The sequence below is a fragment of the Macaca mulatta genome, chromosome 1, assembly GCF_049350105.2.
Source record: "Macaca mulatta isolate MMU2019108-1 chromosome 1, T2T-MMU8v2.0, whole genome shotgun sequence".
Taxonomy (NCBI): domain Eukaryota; kingdom Metazoa; phylum Chordata; class Mammalia; order Primates; family Cercopithecidae; genus Macaca; species Macaca mulatta.
The window spans coordinates 178,997,788-179,006,225 of NC_133406.1; the positions used below are offsets into that span (position 1 = coordinate 178,997,788).

Sequence of the window (8,438 nt, forward strand, 5' to 3'; positions counted from 1 at the left end):
GTTACTGTCCAAAAATAACTTCTTCCTTCCTTCCCTTTCCCCTTTCCTCCTTCTCTTTCTGCCCCCGCTCTTTCTCTCCCCATTTACTTATATATCTATTTTCTTTTTCTTTCTTTCTTTCTCTTTTTTTTTTTGAGATGAAGTCTCCCTCTTGTCGCCCAGGCTGGAGTGCAATGGCGTGATCTCAGCTCACTGCAACCTCCATCTCCCGGGTTCAAGTGATTCTCCTGCCTCAGCCTCCTGAGTAGCTAGGATTACAGGCTCCTGCCACCACGCCTGGCTAATTTATTTTTTAATTTTTTTATTTTTAGTAGAGACAGGGTTTCTCCATGTTGGCCAGGCTGGTCTCGAACTCCTGACCTCAGGCAATCTGCCTGCCTTGGCCTCCCAAAGTGCTGGAATTACAGGCATGAGCCACCGTGCCCTGCTTTTTTTTTTTTTTTTTTTGAGACAGCATTTTGCTCTTGTCCAGGTTGGAGTGCAACGGTATGATCTCAGCTCACTGCAATCTCCACCTCCCGGGTTCAAGTGATTCTCCTGCCTCAGCCTCCCAAGTAGCTGGGATTACAGGCTCCTACCACCATGCCTGGCTAATTTATTTTTTAAATTTTTTTATTTTTAGTAGAGACAGGGTTTCTCCATGTTGGCCAGGCTGGTCTCGAACTCCTGACCTCAGGCAATCTGCCTGCCTTGGCCTCCCAAAGTGCTGGAATTACAGGCATGAGCCACTGTGCCCTGCTTTTTTTTTTTTTTTTTTTTTTTTTTTTTGAGACAGCATTTTGCTCTTGTCCAGGTTGGAGTGCAATGGCGTGATCTCAGCTCACTGCAACCTCCGCCTCCCGGGTTCAAGCCATTCTCCCGCCTCAGCCTCCCAAGTAGCTGGGATTACAGGCATGCACCACCACACCCGGCTAATTTTTTGTATTTTTGTATTTTGTATTTTTGTATTTTGTATTTTTAGTAGAGATGGGGTTTCACCATGTTGATCAGGCTGGTCTGGAACTCCTGACCTCAGGTGATCCACCCACCTCAGCCTCCCAAAGTGCTGGGATTACAGGCGTGAGCCACCATGCCCGGTGGCTCTTTTTTACATGAATATTGCCTTGTCTTCTTTCTAGAATATATGCTCCATGAGGAACTTTCAGTACTGTGCCTGACACATAAGAGATATTCAGTAAGAACTTATGGGATAAATAAATGAGCCTTGTAAGGAGGACATTAAAGGGATTATTAATTTCCATTTTATTTGGAAATATTAGGCCACTTTCCCAAGGTCACAATATTGTCTGGTGTTTCCCCGTGAGTCCTCCAAAGACTGGGACCATGTTTTCTACATTTTTGTTGCCCCAGCAGTCACTGGTATGTAGTGCCAAGGAAGAGGATAGAGCAGTAGTTAGTGAACTGGAATCTGACTGCTCTACTGTGTGTGCCTTGGGCAGGTTATTAAACTTCTCCGTGTCATGATTTCTTCATATGTAAAAAGGGGATAAAAATAGTACTTGCCTTATAGGGTTATGAAAATCAATTCAATTCATACAGGTAAAGCTTGTAGCTCAGTGGTTGACACATATGATGGGCAGTAGATGTTCTTCATTCATTTTTGCCTCCCTTTTCTTTTTCTAGGCATTTAATTAATATTTGCGTTAAGTAATTGACCTTTCTATAGTTTTCAAACTGTTTTAATAAGTCATCGTATTTCTTTTCAGTTTCTCTAATCCCAAGCAGGGCTTCCTTCTTGACTTCAGTCACTCACTCCATGAAAGGTAGCAATGTTGCCTTAACTGAAAAGGTTAGGTAACACTCTCCCTTCTTCTTCTTTTTTTTTTTTTTAATTTTATTTGTATCTGCCTTGGCCATGTACACAGACACCCAAGGGCCCCTTCTCCCAGCCTGGGGGAGGGGTGATGGATTCTGGAGGAAGGAGACATCCGAGTGAGGACACAAAGTTCAACAGAAGGTGCTGCTCCCTTCAGCGAGGGACATCTGTGTGGGCGGGGACTTGTACCTTCTGCTCTTCCTCCCCGCCAGGCCATCTGCGAATCTGCATGTGTCCTCCTATTTGACTCAGGTCGCTCTTCCCTCTCCCCACGGACTAGCTATGAGCAGGAGACACAACCTCCTCTCTTGTGTGTTTCAGCTTCTTTTCCTGCTCTTCCCATCCCTTAAATTCTATTCCTGGGGATAGAGACAGGGACACCCATAACCTCTCTCCTAAGCCTCCTCATAATCCAGGGTGCCAAGTCCAGACTCCCGACAACTGGTAAGGCCAGCGACCTGGAAGCTCATCACAGCAGGCGATGTGTGAGGGTAGGACAGTAGACATGAGTATTTATCTGTGTAAGGCAGGACTGCCACCATGGGAGGGTGTGGGGAGCCACAGGGCTCTGGGGTGTGTCTGAAAGTGGGAGCAGAAAGGTTCAGGAAGCCAAACACATGGGTTTATTTATCGTAGAAATCCACGTGGTCTCCAGACTTGAACACCTCCTTTTGCAGCAAGCTCAGCCGTTTTTGGGCTGACACCCTGCAATCCACCAGCTCTCCCTTTGCCTTCAGCTCCTGCAGCCTTTTCGCATGTCTGGGTCCATGGAGGTCTACAGGGCTAACCGCTGGGGCACGTCTGTGTCGGGAGCACCTGGGGCCTAGTTCGGCACCCTCACTTTAGGTTCATCCGACGCCAGGACCTGGAACAGTATGTTAGCAGCAGCCTTTCCCGCACAGTACAGCGCCCAGTCTTTGAAGGGCTGCAGGGCACAGAGGGTTGACATGTTAACCACAGTTCTGTTGAGGCCAAGACTGGTTGGGAAGGCCTTCAGGACGCTGCAAGTCCGGCAGAGAGAGCATGGAGGTCAAGTTCAGCGCCCAGTCTTTGTTCACTTGAGTGGAGTCACCCAGGTCCACGAAGCCTTTGGACACATCCCCAGGAGAGCCCGCGTTGTTGATGAACAGCAGTCGCTGCAGCCCCGCGGCCCTGGGGAGCTGACGCAGGGCACCAAGCAGCGGACTGCAAGCCAGCCTCGGCGCCCAGGTCTGCGCGCACCCGCACCACGTGCAAGCCAGACCGCCTGGCGCCCAGCTCGGCCTCCAGCTGCCACAGCGCATCGTCGTTGCGGGTGTTTAGGACCAGTACGGAGCTCGGCGACAGCAGCGAGGCCAGGAGGCCAGGGTCAGCACAAACACAGCACGTCCTAGGCCGCCCTCCATGCCGCAGTCCTCCCGGCTGGACTCGGACCCTCCCTTCTAGTACTCTGTGAGCCTCCTGATCATGAACTAAGTCCCTGATAAAGGGGGAAGGAGCCGCCAAGGCTGGATAAGGTTTTGTCTTCAACTGTGAGCAGAAATATTTGATATTTCGGGCTTTAGTCATTTTCGGAGACTCGAGCTCCTTGCTCAATTTTTAGAATCCTTTTGTTTTTCTTTTCTTTTCTTTTTTTTTTTTTTTTTGAGACAGAGTCTCCATCTTGTAGCCCAGCCTGGAGTGCAATGGTGCGGATCTCGGCTCACTGCAACCTCCGCCTCCTGGGTTCAAGCAATTCTCCTGCCTCAGCCTCCTGAATAGCTGGGATTACAGGCGCGTGCCACCACACCTGGCTAATTTTTGTATTTTTACTAGAAACGGGGTTTCACCATGTTGATCAGGCTGGTCTCGAACTTCTGACCTCAGGTGATCCGCCCACCTCGGCCTCCGAAGGTGCTAGGATTACAGACGTGAGCCACTGTGCCCGGCCAGGGCAATCCTTATTGTGCTTTCTTTAGAGATGGAAAGAATGCTCCCCTCTTTCCTTGTCTTTTATCTTAGCTCTTAGTAGGTGCCTTAAAAATGCTAGTTTTATCTCCCATCTCCATGCCCCACCAAAAGGGCTAGGTTTGAATTTCACTTCAAAAGTAAGAGTCAAACGAATGCTGATAGCAGCTTTACTCATAATAGTCAAAGATTAGAAGCAACCAAAGTTTTACTTTGGTGAATGGATAAACTGTGCTCGTGGCCTAGCCACACAATAGACTACTCAACAAGAAAAAGGAATGAACTATCAAAGCACACAGCAACACGTGTGAATCTCGACGACATTATACTGAGTGAAAGAAGTCACACACGGAAGAGTTCATACCATATGATTCTACTTATATGAAATGTTAAGAAAAATTTAATCTAGAGTGACAGACAACCGACCAGTGGTTGCCAGGGGCTAGGGTTGTGAGTGGGGATAGACAAGCACAAAGGAATGGTTTTGTTTTTGCTTTGTTTTGTGATGGTGTCTCGCTCTGTCACCCAGGCTGGAGTGCAGTGGTGCAATCTTGGCTCACTGCAACCCCTGCCTCCTGGGTTCAAGCTATTCTTGTGCCTCAGCCTCCCAAGTAGCTGGGATTACAGATGTGTACCACCACACCCAGCTGATTTTTGTATTCTTAGTAGAGACGAGGGTTCTCCACGTTGGCCAGGCTGATCTCGAACTCCTGACCTCAAGTGATCCACCTGCCTGGGCCTCCCAAAGTGCTGATATTACAGGCGTAGCCACCATACCTGGCCGTTTTTGTTTAATTTAAAATTTTTTTTCAATTTCACTCTGAGCAAAGCATGTTGACACAAAGGAATCTTTTTGGATAATGGAAATGTTTTATATCTTGATTATGGTGGTGGTTACATGGGTGTATTGCTTTGTCAAAAACCCATGGATGTGTACACTTAAAATGAGTTCGTGTTATTGTATGTAAACTATACCTCAATGAACTTTGTTAGAAGAAAGAAGAATCAAGATAAAATGACAATACAGTTAAACCATACTTGACAGTTTCTGGTAATGGTGTTTTTTCTTTTTTATCCATCCTCTAAGGAAACAGTAATGACAAGAAAAACCTTTGTTGTACAGATATTCCAGTAAGGAGCATTGGCCACTCCTTGGAGCGAGGAGGAGTTGTAGAATGTTCTGCTTTCATGGTTTGGGAAGGAGAACATCTGCTGTGTCCCATCAGCTTTGTTCCTTTGTTCCAAAGGGTGTGGGGTGTGTTCTGTTACTTTATAAAGCTTGCTCAAGTTCTGCCTATCTTCTTTCACTACCTCACTTCCCCCTTTCGTTGTCTTCCTTTCTTTGTAATTCTTTGCCTGCCAAGTTCTATGAAGTTCTGAATCACAGAGAAGCAGATCACCTCACATTCATCTGAAAATCCAGCTTTAAACAGGAAAAGTAAGCAGGAAATTTTCAGGCAATCGTCTTGACCAAGTTGAAGTTCTGCTTTTTACTCTTTTCTCACCATCTGGATTTCTTTGAATAATTAAGGTTAATTTTTTTATCACTCTCCTTGTCTGGCCCAGTGAAGAAACATGGTGAGTTTCTGAGAGTTTGGAGCTTGTAGATCAGAAAAATAATGTTTACAAAATATGTAAATACTTTGGAATCAGTTGTATTAAACAAATTTTTAAAAGAAATTATAATTTTTTTCTTTCTTTTTGAATCTCGCTCTGTCACCGGGCTGGAGTGCACTGGCGCCATCTCAGCTCACTGCAACCTCCGACTCCCTGGTTCAAGTGATTCTCCTACCTCAGTCTCCCGAGTAGCTGGGACTACAGGCACGTGCCACCACGCCCAGCTAATTTTTGTATTTTTGGTAGAGACAGGGTTTCACCATGTGAGCCAGGATGGTCTCGATCTCCTGACCTTGTGATCCGTCCGCCTTGGCATCCCAAAGTGCTGGAATTACAGGCGTGAGCCACCGCGCCCAACCAAGGAATTATAAGAAATTTTCGTCAGCAAAAGATTGAAACAATGCAGAACTTTATAAAGTATGAAAACTGCCACGCTCAGAAATAACCATCTTAAGTTTTTGATGAGTACCTTTCTTATTTATTCTCTATATGTTTGTCTTATGTCTTAAACATAAATATGCCGTACTACAGGTACTGTTCTGCAACTTGCTTTTTTCAAATGCCAATATTCTTTTTTTTTTTTTTTTTTTTTTTTTTTGAGATGGAGTCTTGCTCTGTCGCCCAGGCTGGAGTGCAGTGGCGCGATTTCGGCTCACTGTAAGCGCCGTATCCCAGGTTCACGTCATTTTCCTGCCTCAGCCTCCCAAGTACTACAGGTGCCTGCCACCATGCCCGGCAAATTTTTTTTTTTTTTTGTATTTTTAGTAGAGATGGGATTTCACCATGTTAGCCAGGACAGTCTCCATCTCCTGACCTCGTGATCTGCCTGCCTCAGCCTCCCAAAGTGTTAGGATTACAGGCGTGAGCCACAACTACCAATATTCTTAGAAGTCTTTTCACATCTGTACATATATTACGTTAAAGCAGATGAAATTGTTATTTATGTCAATAGCAGTGAAACATTGGCAGTTTCATATGATTAACCTAATACATCTACTCCAATATTTTAATGGCTATATTGTATTGTAAGGTATGGTTGTAGTCTAATTTTTAACAATTCCCCTGCTGATGGGCATTTAAGTTGTTTCTTCTTTATTTTGCTAAAATAAACAGAACTGCAATAAAACAGAAATATATGAATATATATGTATTTAGGTGTATATATATCTTTATATATATACCTTTGCATATATATGTATGTATCTTTATATATTGTTCTTTCTATTTTTACATATATGTATCAGCATTTCTATAGAATAGATTGAGTAGACTCCTAGAAACATAACTGTGGGTCAAGGGGTTTACACATTTTACATTTTGATAATTATGACCAGTGTCCTCTAAAATGTCCCTAACAATTCATATCCCCAGAATGTCCTTTCTGCCAACACCCTCAATAATCTCATGGGTAAATTGGTTTTTGAAGCGTTTCAAAATGAGTTATTTTATTCAGCAAAAGATGTAAGAAAGACCTGCTTATGTCCAGCTCTGTGCTGGGCCTGGGAAGTAAACGTGTGTAATTAATGTGGTCACTGCCTTCACAGTGTGTTTATTCTGATTGGTGAGACAAGACTAATGCACACACAACACAGTTGCAATGATTTCAGTGTCATACTTACCAATCATCTCTAGCAAGATTAATTAAAAATATAACAACCGCTTACACTGAGGGTCCATGGAAATCAGACAGAACTGAGTGGCACTGCGAGTTCCTTCACTTACTATGTGTATGACCCTGAGTTTCTTTATTTGTAAAATGGGGATAATAATAGTATTAGCTTGGTGCAAAAGTAATCACGGTTTTTGCCATTAATTTCAGTGGCAAAACTGTGATTACTTTTGCACCAACCTAATAGTTTCTTCCTTTTTTTTTTTTTTTTTTTTTGAGACGGAGTCTCGCTCTCTCACCCAGGCTGGAGTGCAGTGGTGTGATCTTGGCTCACTGCAACTTCCACCTCCCAGGTTCAAGCGATTCTCCTCTCCCAGCCTCCCAAGTAGCTGGGATTACAGGCACACACCACCACACCCAGCTAATTTTTTGTATCTTTACTAGAGATGGCATTTCACCATGTTGCTGAGGCTGGTCTCAAACTCCTGACCTCATGATCTGCCCACCTCAGCCTCCCAAAGTGCTGGGATTACAGGCGTGAGCCACCGTGCTTAGCCCCTAATAGTTTCTTATTGAGTGGTTGTGAAGATTAAATGTATAGTGCTTGGCACTTAGCAAGAACTCTATGGAATGTTTGCTATTGCCATTTGCCTTCACTTTGAGAGCACCTACCAGCCTCATGGGCCTATCGTTATCCCTCGTAGGATGTGGCATCAAGTACTGGATACAAATATTTCTTATGTGGTGTACCTAACCCTGAGGGGATTGGGACCATTGTTCTCCTTTTGAACATTACATTCCTACCAGTACAATCTGGTTGCTAAGATTTCCACTCTAAAGTTATTTTGTATTCTAAAAACTTTAAGCAGTCCCTGTGCTTTCAAACAGGGGGAATGCACATTGCTCTTTCACAATGCCCTGATTCTTGGTTGAAAAAGGGCCATTTCTATTAAAATATAAAATTATATTTTAGAAAGAAGACAATAAGGGGAGACACTGTAGATACTTTTAACCAAGAATAGAATGGTGCAAAGTTAAGCCATGGAGATACCATAGCTTATCCTAACAGACAAATTCACTACATTTATTAGTAGTGTTTCAGAAACTGGTTTTTTCCAGGTATGTACATTTTGTATTCACTGTGGTAGCATAAGCAGCTGGGTGGAAAAGTGCGTGGTCCATTATGCATGACCATGAAAGGACTGTAGTCCATAAATATACAGCTTCCTTCTCCAGTGCATTTAGTAAATCTGTTCCAATTAATTGCCCATTCGATGCTCAGGTGGTTGTAGCAACTGCTGCTCAATGGAAATTGTGAGAAAAGATCAGATAAATGTAAACAATGGACATTCTAACAAGAGGGCATTGTCCCTACTGGAAAATCATTAGGAGGAAGGACTTTGGTGCATGTAAATTGCTTTTGGAAAGAGGCATCTCCATCGGCTGCTAAGGATACCCTGACAACGTGGA

The 8,438-nt window shown here is 44.1% G+C and overlaps 1 pseudogene across 1 annotated transcript; it reads right to left on the minus strand.

The window, feature by feature from the left end:
- Positions 1–1,221: 1,221 nt before the first annotated feature.
- Positions 1,222–5,203, minus strand: LOC695692 (sepiapterin reductase pseudogene; annotated as a pseudogene). The gene has a single exon (XR_013411399.1). The product of XR_013411399.1 is annotated as a sepiapterin reductase pseudogene (transcript).
- Positions 5,204–8,438: the final 3,235 nt, after the last annotated feature.